At 37.5% G+C, this 17500-nt stretch overlaps 1 protein-coding gene across 2 annotated transcripts in view; it reads right to left on the bottom strand.

Moving 5' to 3' along the window:
* Positions 1-17306: 17306 nt before the first annotated feature.
* LOC138022782 (5'-methylthioadenosine/S-adenosylhomocysteine nucleosidase-like) overlaps positions 17307-17500 on the bottom strand; it is a 9149-nt gene continuing 8955 nt past the window's right edge. For both annotated transcript variants that reach the window (XM_068869735.1, XM_068869736.1), the window contains exon 4: positions 17307-17500. This exon is cut by the window's right edge and continues 817 nt beyond it. The gene's annotated coding sequence lies outside the window, so the exon portion shown is untranslated.

Below are 17500 nucleotides of genomic sequence, written 5' to 3'. Positions count from 1 at the left end.
ATCCAAAATGACAGTTTTAAGCTGTTGTTTACTGGGAACCACATTACAAGATAAATTTCCCTGACATCTTGCTCTATGAATAACTTTTACATGGCCGACGCCCAAGTCTAATTTCTTTAGAAAATCAGAAATAAAAACATATTTTGTTGGAGTAACATTTCTGATAAATAATTTTGCTCTTCCCTTCTCAATGATACTATCAACTCTTTGAGAGGTGCAATAGTTACAAGACTTTTGAGGTGGAAAAACAAATAGAATAAAATGACACAGCAGAACATTCTTTGCAAGAACAAAGATAAACATCATTTAAGTGCTCCTAGGGTCTAAAATTTTGGTTTCGAACATATAATGAATGAACAATGCTTCCACTGTTGCTTTACATTTTAATAATGTTAACACATTTTAATCTCATAAGTAACAGATGTTTGTGCACATATATTATTCTGAAAATGTTGTACCAAATTCATTAATGAATCTATTTCAATAATTATTGAGGTACATTTTGCAAATGGGTCCCATACCTAATAAATCTCTGCCCTGAGAGTAAAAAACTTTACACCTCCCATTAGGCAGACAGTATATTGCTACTGTGTAAAGTTCAAGTGTTAAAATATATGGATGATAATTATCCATGAGCAAAGAATCAAAGGCAGCTAACATTGATATAACAAGGAAAGTCTGAAATTATAGGAAGTGCACTATTTAGGAAACCACTCTAACTATCATTGTATGTCAACTGATAATTAATGTAGCTTAATTAAGTTATAACCATAACAGGCAAATCTGTCAAAAATAGGAGTCCCTGTTTGCATGATTGTGACAAAGCTGAATACATAATTTTTCCAATGTTTATAATTTGAACCAAGTCAGCTGAAGAGGTTATTGGATTCCTGAAATTTTAAACAAGTGCCGACAGAGACATTGCCACACGTTGTGTGCCTGCATTTGCCGTACCAAATACTTCAACATTACCTTGACTGTATGGTGCGGCAATAGTTTTAGTTGGATCAACAATTCCTGAACCTGGGTTGTTTGTACGTTATTTGCGAGTCGAATTACATGTAACTCAGGAATGTAAAAGCGATACAAATAGATCTTTGTAAAGCCACAGATGATAATTTGTTACATTTCATAAATGTGAACCAAACTTTTCAATACTGGCAAATAAATGGCCTCTAAGTAAAACAAAAGTAAGACAGAAAACCAGAATTTCCCCTTGAAGCATCCTCTAAATTCCTTTGCCACCAAATAAACAGAATGCATGTCAACGACTAGTCTGTATTGTTGAAAGAATTCCCCATTTTAACTTCGTCGCATGCCCATGCTGACAATAACAGTAGTTCTAAGAACGGCTCAGATTGCTAAAAGTCGGCTCAGTTTTTCTCAGGTATTCTCAGTTTCGCTCAAAGCTGCTCTAAGGTTCTCAAAGACCATTAGGAGCTGAGATGACCAGCATGTTGATGCAGATCAGTTTGAATGACCTTTACATGTATGTCGATCCCCAAAAGTTTCGTGGTTTCATCTCCAATACAAAAACCTTTGATTAAATTGTCATTTCTAATCTTAATAGCTAGGGTTTCTAACGCAATTATAAAGAGATAGGGAGAGAGTGGGTCGCCTTGACGTACCCCTCTGCTCAACGAAAAGGGACCTGTTGTAAAGCTGTTGTTTATTACACAACTCGATATATTTTTTATACAGTGTTCGAATCCACTGAATAAAACAAGGGCCAAAATTAAACTTATGTAATGTTCTTATTAAAAAATTAAAATTAAGCGTGTCAAAGGCCTTTTCAAAGTCAATAGCCACTAAAATTCCAGATGGCTTTTTCTCTTTGGTATACTCTATCACATCATCAATTGTTCTGATTGCATCAAAAATATATCTCCCTTTAACAAACGCGTTTTGATTTGAGTGTATTATTTCAGGCAACACCTTTTCCAAACGTTTTGCCAGGATTTTAGAAGCAATCTTCGCATCAACATTTATTAAGGATATGGGGCCCCAGTTTTTAATCATCCTTTTATCTTTCCCTTTCTTCTCTTCCATGGTTATTATGGCTTGTTTAGCTCTCCAAACTCAAATGCATAATTTACACTATCTACTAATAGCCTCCCGAACAGAGGCCAAAAGGCGAGATAGAATTCAATTGTCAGATTCAATACAAAATTCTAAACAACATTGTCTTTACAAATGATAAATTATTTCGTTTTGGCCTTTCGCGATCTCCAAATTGCACTTTTTGCAATGAAGAACCAGAATCCCCAGAACATTTACTCTCTCGTTGCCAAGTGTCTTCTGAATTTTGGAAACAAGTCTTGTCCTGGCTTAAAGAAAGTAACATTGTTATAGAATCCTTCAACGATATAGGTTTGTCTTCAGGGATTTTTGAAGAAACGGAAGGTTCTTTATAATCAATCATGTTATGCTTGTAGGTAAATATTATATTTATGTAAGGAAATGCCTTAGAAGTTTACCTTCGATGAGAGGCTTTATTGCCAGGATAAGACGTGTTTATAATATCGAACTCCATATTGCGAGGGAGAGGGATAAATTCGCTACTCACATTAAGAAATGGGAAAAGTTAAACACTTAGTAGAAAATTAATCTTGTCACATTCTACATTTAGTTGGTCTTCTTTGCTTTTAATTATTGTAGTTTATTGTAGTCATTTTAAGTAGTCTTTTGTAAATTGTAACTTTTCTTTTTTTTTTCTCCCTTTTGGTAAGTTGTAGATAAGTTTGCAAATTGTAGTTAGTAAATCAAGTTCTTTTAGTATTGTAACGTAACTGTGGCAAAATAAAAATAAACAAATCACAAAACATGGAGGTGAGGTAACCCATCTGTCTAAAAAACTTTTACTTTTTCAGCCTCACGTTTACATGATAGGTGAGGTAACCCGCTGAGGCTGGTTGCTGGTCTTCCAGACAGGCTTCCGCCAAGCCGGGGTCGCGTTTTGCCATCTAAACACTTGAAGGTGGCGTCCAAACCCTGAAATCACATGGCATCACGACCGATGCCCGCGAAACATATTCAGGACATTCGCAAAAAGACACGATTAGAATGCGTTCTCCTTCGTCGGAACGCAATAATCCAGTCGCAGTTTCTACTTAGTCATGATGGTATCTAATTCCAACAACATTAGAGAGATGGCACATCGTTTGTACATCTTAAGATTTGTTTCTACAGCGAGATCCGAATAGTTTTTTGGGTTCTTTATCACCCCACGGTGTTTATTAACAGGAAAGGTTGTGACACAGAACATACGCTTTAGGTTCCTTATCCAAGAAGACCTGAACTGAAACCACATGATTTGGGGGTGTAATAGGGGAGTCTCGTATTCTCACGGTTAGCCTGGAGCTAGCATGAAATGGAGCTTTATGAAAACAATCCCCCCGCATTAGCCTCCATATCTTGCTCGATCCAATCCAACCCTTAGAATTTGAAACTGGCCTATTACAAAGGCAGCACTTCCTCCTCAGTTATTTCAAGACCCTGAGTGTAGGTCGAACGCACGACCTCCTGCATGGCAACCCGGTGCTCAACCAACTGAGCCACCGGTGCGCGATTTACAGTCAAGTTGTATTTACTACTTACTATATGGTATCTACTTTCAGGGTTCACAATCATGCAACATTAAAGAGATGACACATTGTTTTTACATTTGAAGATTTGTTTCTAGTCGGTGAGATCCGTGCAGTCGAAGACCTTAGTTTCCCTCAGCCCCCCAATCACATTTCGCCCATCCCCGATCCCCGTTAATCAGGTTCACGCAACTTGAACTGTAGGTTTACGCGGGGAAAACTCTTCAAAGTGCTCAAGAACAAATGGTATTGTAGACAGCAAGGGAAAGTTCGACAGTTACTTCACTAAAATGTGTGCTCTTGAAAAAGGACAGGGCTGTAGTTACTGTCCAGTCGGGGCAGCAGGTGTAATTCCTGCCAGTACCTAAATGTATTGTTCAATTTTTATAGGGTGTACATTTTGAAAAACATGCAGGAATCCAACATGTCATGCCCTACTATGCCACAGCTTATATGTTACAGGATGGTAAAGTTTATACTACATACTGTGCCGTCTATTATCTTCCACTATCCATGCTATTATCACTTCTAGGTCTCTAAGGTTCAATAATAAATTAAACTATTTAACCTTTTGCTCCCTGTCAGGGTGTCTCTTTGACGAGTAAAGTAAAATTGTCTTGAATGACCCAGAGTCAAATCTGTAAAGCCGCTCTTACCCGTTGAAACCTTTATCTGAGAATTCTGTGCGACGGCATCAGCAGGCGTTGCACAGTGTAACATCGTCGGTTTCATGAAACTTTGTGTAACTTCTATTGCGTCACAAGTTTCAGGAAACGTAAAACGCAACGGTCGCAACGATGGGATCGTCCTACACCTACCACAGCTACTAAACCTATACAGCTACTACATGTACTACAGATAGTACTCGTTCTACAGCTACTAGACCGACTTAACATACTACAGCTACTGCATCAACTACACTTCTACCACACCTAATACCACCTTCTTTTTGGACAGAATGTGTTCCTATACATGACATACCTACCAACCTCGTTCCCAAGGTCTCTCTTATTCCCTGATTATTGTGGAAAGTGCCTTTTAGCACTTTTATCGCAACACGGACGTTCCTGTTTCTCTTTTTTCATTTCAATCAATGTGATTGGCCGTCATTTGTGATAAGACAAGTGAGAACAGATTGGAAGTTTGTGGTTGGAAAATTGAAAGGATACCCAAACACGTTTAACAAATCTCACTGTGGAAAATAACTACGTAAGTACCACCAAGCAGCTACATGTACGTGTAGCAGACTAATTGTACTGGTCTGCGTTTGTAAGTCTTATGTCTCGCTTTGCGACAGAACTGAAACATCATCGATCTGTGTTTAACTCTCTCATAAAGTTACAGAATTCAATCGCCGAATTTAAAGTTACTTTCAGTTATGCGTAAGGATAAACTCTCTACATATTACAGTGAGGACACTCGAACAGAGAACACTTGATATTTTGTACATTTGGCAAGATTTCCGCACAGTAAGGTCCCTACTTCATTATGCATACGCTCCTTTGTTTCAAGAAAACAATAGCGGTAACAAAAGATGTCTTTTGGGACTGGCGCTTTCTTCTTTCTTCTAAATGGACTTTGAAAAAACCGGTCGAACTTCTGACTGAAATACGGAAAATAGAACATTTTTTCCTGCAATTTCGGCACTTTTACTGCAATTTTACCCATTTTTTCAGTTTTAAAATAAGCGAAAGAAGTTGAGTTTCAAGCCATCGTTGTAATACGGTTCCGATTCTCACACACAACAAACACAACAAATACAAAAGTACTGTGATCAAAAATTTAATGGCTACCTGCTCTTGTTATAGTGAAATTGTTCTTTTTGTCGGCTTACGAATTCGCTGAGACACTGCAAAGTGTATGTTTTCTTCCTTCCCTGTATTCAGGATCACGAACGGTGCATTTAGTGGGATTTTGCGATTTATCGCTCTTTGTAGAGATCGGCAATATGCTCTGATGCTTCCAAGTAAACTTTTATAGAGATCCATGGATGTTTCCGTACGAGGCATACTTCGTTTCACTCCCCATCATGTCTTTTCAATGCCCTGCTGTGGGCTCTTTTGTCTGCGTCGACGAAGTTTAGGCGATGGTTCACTGTGAGATGATGTGAGCCCTTGTCTTGAAAACTTTCCGGCCACAGGTAGCTAGGGCTAATATTTTTTCAAGGAAGGTTTACTGTTTACACCGCTTGGGATAGGCTTTAAAGCAGGGACAATTTCCAAATGTTCAAATCTCCCTTTGCTGACGCTTTTACTTCGCTAGCAATCTTGATTATTACGAACACACAAGTTTTCTTCAAAAGAAGGGAAACATGGAACGATTTTAATTGCAATGAACTGGTGCATTAAAGTTTCCCATGAAAGATGCACCAATCAGACTGTAAGCGTGGTACACTCTTCCACGCAGTGAACTTATACGTGTGCTGCACGCACTGGGCATGAAGGAAAAGCAGGTCACTGTTCACAGCAATACTGGAAAACCTAAAACTATCACAGGGACTAACCTTAAGCCTAAACAGTGCCTAATAGCCGTAATTAGGGTTATGGTTAGCAATATTAAAAAGGGATAGGTTGTTTCGAGAGTAGTAAAACAGGGATCTCTTAACGGTAACCTACGAGTGCAAGTTCGCTGGTGGGTGCCCGGTGCAGCATGTGTGTAAATAATTACGTTTAATTGCTATGTAAGTAGTCAGCCAGAATTCAAAATAAATATCATTTTCAAGGTGTGAATTAGCAAATTGACACGTTAGCTCAGTGGTGAAGAACAGGGACAAGTAATCCAGATGTTTAAAGTGGGTCGGAGTTCAAGACAAGCTACGAGTGACATATCATGGGATAAAATGGCAGAAAGAGTCGAGCAGGATCTGGAAATAGGAACAAGACGAAGGGATAGAAAGAGGAAAGCTGGGGCGAAAACGAGAAACGGTGTGGGCGATGAAGGCAAAAAAGAGACAGGGAGGGAGAGAAAAATGAGATCCAATTTTATTCATCCCGTAAGTACAAATTACCCATGTATATATTTGGTTCTCTTGGGTATTGTTCTACAAATCAATAGTGCAAATGAATAATTAATTTATTCTGCATGCATAATGAGGTAGGGACCTGTACGGAAATCATTCCATACATTCTTTTAGTGACTGCAGAATGTGGGCTCGTCCTTTTGACAAGAGAATTTAGCCGTAATTAGGGTTATGCAAAATGCTATACATGTAACACTAAACATCATAAGAAGAGCCTTTATTTCTTAGTAGTCGAAAAAAAATATGTACACAAAAATGTCAAGTGTTCACGGTTTAAGTGTCCATACTATAAACATGATCGTTTTATCTGGAGATATAGACTTGATATAACCACATCAAATCGTTATTGCAGAGTCCTTTCTTTCCGTTGCAGACGAAGCCGTTTCTTCACCTGACGGCAATCAGCATCCATTTGGAGCGACAGTGGTAAGTTGCTCATTGATACTCATTTCTTAACTAACAAGAACGACTGCATGTAATTATGCGTAATCAACCAGTTTTGATTAAATTATCTTTAAGTTACTTTTTACTGGCTTCCTGTTGTTTTAACTCTGAACTTTGGATGTGTCGAAGTTTAAAGACTGGACATCACACCTGTTTCATTTAATAGGCATGTACTTACCCAGTAAGGGACACTAGCATGAATTACTATGATTCTCAGTTGAGTATGACAGTAGGGAAGTTTGGTGACAAAGTTTCAGCGTTAAAGTCACCATGTTGTCAATGGCAACTTCCTTCGATTCCAAGAGTAACTTTTAGGGCCTTGACGTCACAAGCCATGAGCCCACCAAAATCTACAAATGGTAACGGTTAAATTCAAACTGGCCACTGTTACCAGTTAAATGACGTCAAGCCGCGAAAAGTTACCCTTGGAAACGAAGCAAGTTGCCCTAGGACACAATGTCATGGTAACTTTAGTGCTGAAACTTTGTCACCAAACTTCCCTAGGGTCATACTCACTGAGAATCATAAGAAGACTGATGACATCACAGCCCGTAAAGTTGTCAATGGATACCATTTGCATTCCCCTTGACAACATCGGGGTTTTCGATGACAAAACTTAGGTACCAAACTTCTCTCGGTCCAAACTCAACTGATAATCGTAGTACTAGCGTCACTGACAACTGATTGACGGTGGCATACCGGTGAAAGGAATACTGACATGTAAGTTGTATACTTAGTTGCTAGCTTTAACCAAAAGTACAAAGAGAAAACAACAGAAAGCAAGTAAAAAGGAATAAAAACTGGTTTTTTTTACACGTGTACAAATTAGTTGTTCTTGTTAATTAAGAAATGAGTATCAATGAGCAACTTACCACTGTCGCACAAATGGATGCTGATTGCCGTCAGGTCAAGCAATGGCTTCGTCAACGGAAACAAATGACTCTGCAAATGCGATTTGATGTGATTATTACATTATCAAGTCTCAGGATAAAACGATTATGCACATGAGGATTAATATGTAGAGGGTTTATCCTTATAATTATGCATAATCTGAAAGCAACTTTAAGCTTGGTGATCGAATTCTGTAACTTTATAGTGAGAATTAATTCATCAAATCTAAAATCTTTGGCTTACAAGACCTTGGTTCGACCACTACTCGAATATTCCTCAGCAGCATGGGATCCCTACACCAAAGAAATGTAAAGAAACTGGAAACGGTACAGAGACATGCAGCTCGGTATGTTTTAAACCAGTACAATTATGTATCAAGTGTGTTAAAATGAAATGCTACAGGAATTACAATGGAACACCCTAAAAAGGATAGACTAGTTATGTTCTATAAAATCCACAACGACCAAACTGGAATAGACACTGGGAAATATCTGAAGCCGCTGGGCCGAGTTAGCCGTCATGTCAACAACCTAGCTTATGAGGTCCCATTCGCTTTTACTGATTATTATAAATTCTCCTATTTTCCAAGAACAATAATCAAGTGGAACGCTTTGCCAAATGAGACAGTAAACGCCTCTTCTTTGACGGCATTCACAAACTGCCTTTAATTTAATTCATAATATCATTTATTATTTTTATTTATTAGTTATCTTTTTATTTATATATCGACCACTGGCCGTTTTCCAATTTGCAAGAATCATCAATTATTGTGATGGAGGCAAATAAACGGTAGATACAGTGTACATTGTAGATGGAGATAGATATATCCGGATCGATATAAAATGTCGACCAATGATATAACTTCCTCAGTCCTGTCGTAAAACGAAATTACTCTGCTTGGTGGTACTTGCGAATTATTTTCCACAATGAAAGTTAAACGTGTTTTCCTATCCTTCAAATTTTCCAACCACAAACTTCCAATCTGTCCTAACCTGTGTTATCACAAAAATGGCTGACAATCACTTTGAACTGGAAACCTTCATGTTGAAATAAAATGCTGTCCAGTCCTCGTTCCCAGGCTCTCTCGCTTTATGGAAAGAAAAGAAGGGGGTCCCATGCCAGATTTTAACATGGTGACCTTTACTCAAGGATTCCACTGCAGCAAACTTGAGGAACAGCCAGAGGTGACTTTATCACACGGTCCCACCGACTCGCCTATAAGGAAGAGGGTGCTCTACGATTCATCGCTGGTGCCTAATTTGACGGGATTTTCTCAAGCTGTGATACCTTCGGGATCATCTGTGGAAAGGCATGTCCACGCATCGAAGTACGAAACCTTCTTTTGTTTGAATGGCCAAAGAAAGCTTATCGTCGGGCAGAATGAGGAGCCTTGTGCACAGTGAAGACCACAAACTGCCTTTAGAGAGAAGGGATGTTGTATTACAGTGGCTCCAAGGTTCTGGCATTCAGCTCACAATACTGGTGATCAAGATTTGGTAGTTATTTACTTGGCGTAGCCTGTTCCATCTGATTCGTTGATGAATTAATATTTTCATTGAAGGAGCTTTCAATGGTTTATCGCTAACTTTACAAGTGGTGTGAAGGATGCACATCTTCATTAAAGAGAGTCGGGTGCGCAGGGTTAGAAGTTAGAGCTCGCCCACTTGCCCCACACGAGTGTAAATTCAAATCGTACAGTATATGTATGTTGCAGGGATGGCGCAGTGGTGAGAGAACTCGCCTCCCACCAATGTGGCCCGGGTTCGATTCCCAGACTCGGCGTCATATGTGGTTTTTTTGTTGGTTCTCTACTCTGCACCAAGAGGTTTTTTCCCCGCGTACTCCGGTTTTCGTCTCTCCTCAAAAACCAAAATTTGATTGATTTGCGTTAACTGTTAATTTCAGTTTACAGTGTCCCCGATTAGTGCTCTACAGCACTAGAAGATTAGACACTTAAATAAGGTTCCTTTCCTTTCCTTTCCTTTTGCCCAGTGTCCGGCCACACTATATGATGTTAATAGGACTGAGTGGAATCCAATTCTGGTCAGTAATGTCGTCATTGGACAACCGCGTAGCGGGAGTCCAATTTGTTTAATCACGAGTATGATTACACACCGAATTGGACTCCACTCAGTCCTGTTACCACTTGATCATAACCTTAACAATTTCCAAAAAAAAACAAAATGCATTCCTTTTTCACTGTCTAATGTTACAAATTCGTCCACTTTCGAAAATTCTCAGTTTGGTAAGGTAGAGGTAGGTGGTTGTTGCTAAGGTTATTGTGATAAATTCTGTGATTGGGGGATTAAGCTGAGAGCACTTAACATGATTGGCTGATATAACTGCATGTTTAATTACAGGTGTCCGATTACAGTCAAGTGCCAAATTCACTGTCCGATTACAACCCTACACAATAATTAGTGAAAATATACATCAAGCAAAATTTCATCTTGCCATTTAAGACTGATGTATACTATTTGTATATATATATCACCATTGCATCAGGGTTATGATGTATACTGTGTGTATATACTACATCCTCATTAACTCTGTGATGTGTATACTTCATGTATACATTACAGCTGCATTAAGACTGTAGTGTATAATTTTTGTATACATTGATTGTCCCAAATACCAAATGTAACTTAACATCAAGAGTAACGTATACTTCGTGTATACATCTAAGCCATGCGATGTACTTGGTTTTCAACATGAGGTATATTTACTGTCTACATTGCTAAAACTGTCTGAATTTGCAACTGATATTGACGACAATACATTTTTTTTTTTCAATGATACACTTTGATATCATTACCATAAAATCTCAGTTATGAGTAGGTGCATGTGTAAAACATTGATCTTAGGCTCTAGAAATTTTATGTCAAGTTGTAAATGTTAACCAGTCTTACAGCAATTTAGTTAGAAGGCCCCCTTGTAGAACCAGACATATGTAAATGCTATGTAAAGTTTATCACATAACTATGTAGAGCTATATAAAGGCTATTTCCTGCTCCTTACTATGTAATAACTATGTCACTTGCTACATTACATAGTTCAGTCTGTGTAAAGCATATGCCATTACTATTGCAATACTATTTAAAGGTCACATAGCTCAAAATAGCTATATAAACACATATGAAAATCTTCACATAGTTTTTTTTAGCTATATATTATATATATTGACTATGTTATCTGAAGTCCAAGTATACTTTTCACTTACATAGTAAAATGCATACTATGCTTTTGGTATGTGATTGTAAAGCATAGTTTTCACATAGCACATCAAATGAAGAAAAGTTTACATTGCTTTTACATACTGCTGCTATCTATTTCCTATGGCTTCCTATGCATTTGCTATGTATTGGGATGAAATTTTTTTACATATTGCTCCCACATAAACAACCAGGAGTGTAACATTTCCATATACTTTACATACTGCTATCTATTTCCTATGTTAAAGCAAAGGCTTGCTATATACTTTATTTACCATGTCTTGGGGTAAAATAGTTTTTACATAGCACTTACTAAACAAAAAACATGAAAAAACCTTACATAGACTTTATATACTGCTATCTATTGCCTATGTTTTGGACCTGTACTGCACCAACTAAAACAAACCAGGAGTTACGAGTACATACATAGACTCTACATACTGGTATCTATTTCCTATGTAAAAGCAAAGGCCTGCTGTATATATTTACTATGCCTTCGGGTAAAAATAGTCTTTACATAGCACTCACTAAAAAAAAAAAAAAAACAGGAATAAAAATCCACATAGACTTTACCTACTACATCTATTTCTATTTCCTACTGTATGTTGTTTTAACATAGAAATTAAGCAAATTCCTAGGATTTCCAAATCATGCCATCAGCAAAACTCAGTGAGTTGGAACTCTTGGAATTTTTTTTTGGGAATTGAAAGCTAAAAGGGCACTGGGCACTGTGGGACTAGGAATTCCAATCAATAATTCAACTTGAGGGTCACTTGAGTGAGTTGAAATTCTTGAGAATTTTGTGCAATAGCACTGAATGTGCCAGTGAGACAACAATCAAAGTTTAAGTGCCCTTTTAGGATTTGATTTCATCTAGTGCCTTGAAAAAATGACTTCAACTTCAACCTTCAATACATATACAATGTATAACATTTAACATTAGGTTTGGTCTTATTCAAAGCATGCCAATGTGAATATGATATCTTTCGAGTTAATTCACTCTTCGTAATACATGTATTTTGCTTAAAAAATGTCCTTTAAAGGCTCCAAACTTTGAACATAAAATCACTCTGTACACGGAGAAATGAAAAAGAAAGCTTTTATTCCGATGTATTCAATAGATTGTGAGAAATACCAATCAACGGATTACCTTGCTCTCTGAGTCTCATAATCGGCCTTATTCCAAAGGAACATGATGCATTACTCTTGAAAATTACACACTCCAAGTCAGCACTTAATTCTTTCAATGAACTCCAGTATCTTTCGAATCTTGCTCATTTAAAATGAATCCGTAAAAAGATTGTCATCCTCCGCCATCTTGGACAACACGTAAGAGATAGGACTGGAAACTAGTGAGTCCTTTTTCGTTTTGGTCAGCAGTCAGCGGTAACCAGTCCAGCTCTTACAGGTTTTGCGCGCGGTTGTATTCAAACGTTTCATCTACGATCACACGCTTTTGTGGTGACGATTTTTTTTTTAGTTTTACTCTTTAAATGCTGATCCACGCAAGGAAATACTCACACAACAACTCAAGTTAAAAGGTAAGCGTTGTTGTTGTGGGAATAACATTTGATTTGATGCCTTATTGTCTTCAAAATGAGGAACGATTTACATGCATGTAGAATTCACATTTTCACACCTTCGAGTCAATTTGTGAAGTTCGGAGACTCAATTTGGCAAAATTTAAATGCTATAGCCCTGTAAAAAGAATTGGTAAACCTTTACAAGAATAATGAAGTTAGATCAAAAATGGTGAAGCAAATGATTTGGAAAAAAAAAGTCTCATACGGCAAGTTACATGTTTACGATTCACAATTGATTCCTTGTCGTAAAAATGCTAATTTCTGTCACTAAATCAATGCAGAAAATGCCTGAGAAAGCTATTATGGACGTTTGCAAGTAGAGACCCAAATTCATGAGTCTACTCTTCACACACTTTAATTGTAATAAAAAGATCATCAGTGTGATTTAAAGGAATCACTACATGCATCATTGAAGTGTATGTACTGTTTTTTTTTTTTTAGTTGCCGTGAAAGAGTATAAAGAGACAGCAAGGAAATAAGATCCTTTACAGCAGACAAAAATGCTTAGCAGCCAATTCTGCCTCCTCAACCAGTTATGGTTTGATGTATTTGGGGATCTCTCCTTGCAGACAAGTTTGTTATAGTTCAGTGTTTATCTGAAATGTTTTAAGCTTTTTTTTTTTGTTTTAAAAAAAAAAAAAACTCAATCCAAAGATTTTGGTATGAATTAAATGTTTAGGTTCATGCAATAAAAAAATGTAACTGCTTTGAAATCTGTAGTCTTTTTTTTTGTCTGTGAGCTACGGTAATAACTGTTAATAGCTTGACTACAATGGATTTTTTGTAGTTTCCAGCACATTTCTGATTTGCTGGAATATTTTTATAGGAGCAGGATAATGTATGTGTTGTGTATTTTCTGTTTCGACTGCATGGCTACCAAATCAGTGTAAACGCTTTTAAAAAAATTTAATTACTCAGTTCGCGATGTTCGGTTTGTAAAAAGGAAAGAATAGAGTCGATCCGGGCAGTTTAGTGGTCGATCATACGACAAACAAATAATATTATTACACCCTTTGCAGCAAGCTAATATTCCTTGTTCATACTATTGAAGTGCTACTGTGACCAAAAAAATGAGCTGGGGCTTCTTATTCTTGGATTTCAAAACTATGTTAACCAACACCTAAGTGACCCAAGTTTTTTCTTTGAAAGGTATTGATTTCAAAACGCCACATGGGTATTTTAACTGGAATTGTCCTATTCAAGTAGTCCGTCATTCCTAACTTGTTTCAAAATCTTTGAGGGAGCTGATCAGAGCTGATTCTGTGGTTACTTTCATGGGCTTTTTTTAAATTAACGTTAAAGGAAGGGGGAAAAAAAAAAAAAACCAAGAAACGAACATATGTACATCGGAGCGTTAGGTTACGAGTTAGTTTTAGTTGCAGGTCTTTGCATTTTTGCTTCACATTCCCAAGTCATATGTTAATGAAAACAAACCGGGCCAAAAGGAGGCACCAAAGCAAATGAGCGACTTAAACAGTGTTGGGTCCAAACCGGGTTGCTTTTTCAACAGCAAAAGGTTTCGTTGGAGAGTGAAGCTGAAGCAATGGCTTCGTGACCTTGCAAATTTCAATTTTACGTTGGTTATTCCATTATTCACAAGTTTCTCTTGGTTAAACATTATCTTTGTAGTAGGTAAATGTGTTTTAACTTTCTTAACACACAAATTATCTGAGTAATTACTGGAGCATTAAAGCTGAAAAGTTCTTAAGGGAAGTAACAAATGGAACAGGAAGAACAAGAAGTCATTTCAGCTTCGATCAAATTGCAAATAAAGGCAGCAGTTCAACACGGAAAAGAGATAAAATCATTGTTATCCAAATAGTTAACTGTTCCATTGCTCCGAACTACTGATGGCTTATTTCTATCATGTGCGGTTCAGGTCGTTATGGGAACGAAGATATATAAGGCTCTAACCTTGCTTAGCGTCGAAGAGGCTGTGTTACAAAATGTATAATTATTAAAGCAAATTTAGCGACAGGGAACTCAGTGGCAACCAAATCAAGGGAAGCGTAAAAATATATAACTACTTAAATTATTGAAGGAAGGTTTGAATAAAACATCAAATACAAATTCAAGGAGGCAGGGCAAGGGCAAAACTGAAGAAGATAAAATGGACTGCAATTGGGTTTTTGAAAACTGTTCAGCCTAAGAGTTTTTTCTTTTGTTTGAAACATAAATTCTGTATGCTCGACAGACATTTTTTGTCACGAGTTCTTACTCATCATTTGCTTCATAAACTCCTTCCTTTCTGAATCTCAGAGCCGGACAAGAAAACGAAAACCTTCTCTACTCATAAAAAATTCAAGATACATCATTTCTGACTTGCTTTCTTGGTGAACGAGGAAAAAATAGAGGGCAGCATAGGTCGATCAAACCTCAAACAATAATTTATTACACTCTTGCAGCAAGCTAAATATTCCTATTGCCTTGCAACGTTCCTATTTATTACGATTTGAGCAGGAAGAATGAATCCACTACAAATAAGTTAAAGAGGTACAAGAAATACTGGTTGAAATTTTTGCGTGCGCGGGTCAGTCACAACTGAATGACTGTGATAACTTAATTCAGTTTATTCAGATACCAGGAATACTGACAGAGTTGCCGGTTAGCTTTAATCCAAGGTTCCGAGAAAGCAACAGGACGCAAGAAAAAAGTAATTAACGAATGAAATGATGTATGAAAAGAATCATGTGATATTGAAGTGCGGATATGAAATCAGGTCAAGCTACGCTCTTCGCAGTTATGAACGCAATTTTAGCGATTGCGTAGAGTCGGTAGAGAAGCCTGAAAATTCAGGTCTTCAACGAAGTCACTGGTTCAAACCCCGTTGAAAGTCCCGAATTCTCAGGCTTCTCTACTGAATATACGCAACTGCTAAAATTGCGTTCATACTGCCAGGATCATAGCTTCACTTAAAAAGTAACCAGGACTGGTTTATTAAGCATAAAATGACTTGTTCTTGTTATTAGACAAACTTGAGAAACAACGAGCAACTTAATTACCACTGCGTTCCAGATGGATGAGGATTGATGTGAGGCTAAGATGACTCTGCTGAATTATGATTGATCAGGTTGCCACGTTATTGACTCTCGATAAAATAGTCCTCTATGAACAGAGCAGCAACTCCAAAGATATTAAGAGAGGCATTTAAACGACATAAAGAACACCAAATCATTTAATAATCGATCAAACTGTGCAAATTAATGAAGCAGTTTTTTACGGATAGAGATTAAATGACTCTTATCCAAATAGTTGATTGTCTCATTGCTCCAAACGACTGAGGGTTTAGTTTCGCGAGGTTTAGGGATGTTAAGGGAACGCAAATATATGAAGCTCTAGTCTTGCTTCGCTTTGAGTGTGACTTTAAACCCGATGAGTCATAACAGAATCAGAATTCTTCAATGCATTCTCAGGCACTCATTTTTGCTTTGTCAAACCCTCGATTTTGAATCTAACCAGATAAGAAAACTAAACCTTAGAACGCTTTCCTTTAGTCAGAACTGGTTGGCTAGACCAGTTAGCTATATATATATTTTTCAAATAAAACGCAAAAATTTGAAGGAAAAACGTGCATGATAATCCCTTGCATTTTTCTGGCGGAGTTTATATCATCCTTGCGATGTGTTAAATTGAAGGCGTTGCAGAGTTAGTCCTTTCAAATGCTTGGTCTGGCCAGTTATGAGTTCTGTCAAAAATGAAAAGCGTCCTTGCTCCACTTCATCTAACCATAATAGACTTTATTTATTTATTCACCTACTGGTCTTATTGCTGCTTCAAGTTTGACGTCTGCGGCAAGAGAAGATTTGAAAAGCAGATTTCCAAAGAAAGAGCCCTTTTGCAAGGCAGTCAGTTCTACTCCAAGACCTGTTATTGAGATGTTTGAGCCGTTTATTCATGAAGGTTCGTGTCTCTTTCCAGTGATTGTCTGGACGCAGTTTCAAAATTCTTCGCGATACTGGAGCTTCACAGACTCTGTTATTGGCGAATACCTTGCCCTTTTCTGAAAAGTCATCTACCGGAGCAAGTGTTCTCATTAAAGGAGTAAACTCCTCAGAATATGCGCCAGTTCCACTGCACACGGCTTATTTGTCATCTGATCTAGTGTCTGGTCCTGTTAACGTCGGACTTGGTTCCTCGTTACCTTTTGAGGGAGTTCAACTTCTTCTCGGAAATGATTTGGCTGGAGACAAAGTGGTCGTCAATCCTATTGTAACTGATGTGCCTTGTGTAGAGCAGCTGCCTGATCCAGTAGAGAGAAAAATTCCAAATTTGTATCCTGCGAGTGCTGAAACCTGTGCTATGAGTAAGAAGAAATCAAGTGACTGGTCACGAAATCCAAGGAATGGTCCTTTGTTTTGAATCATTTTCTGACGGAAACAGGCGAAAAAACCGAATACTTCCCTAATCAATATATCTCTTTTACAGACTGTTTACTAGATCTCGCGTTAGTAAAATACCCATAAAATATTCTTTGTACAAAAGGAAACCCCATGATATATATACTACACGACACCTTAACCGGAGGGCGAATTATATTTACTGACAAGTCAGTAATAATTTCGTATACAATATATTTTTTTTGTTTCTAGTATGCTTTTAATAACCAACCGTTTTCAGGGCGTTTTGATGTACAATTTAAGTAACATTTGGTATCTCTATTAATGATCAGTTCTCGGCCTTGTTCTCAATAATTGATTTCTCTCATCATAAACGATTACGCAGTGAATAATGTTTTAGCAGAAGTTGCTAAATGTCTTACTGTTGTAC

Source organism: Montipora capricornis, chromosome 11, assembly GCF_036669925.1.
Source record: "Montipora capricornis isolate CH-2021 chromosome 11, ASM3666992v2, whole genome shotgun sequence".
NCBI classification, from domain to species: Eukaryota; Metazoa; Cnidaria; class Anthozoa; order Scleractinia; family Acroporidae; genus Montipora; species Montipora capricornis.
Note: the sequence above shows the minus strand (reverse complement) of the source record. Positions and strands in the feature narration are given on the sequence as shown.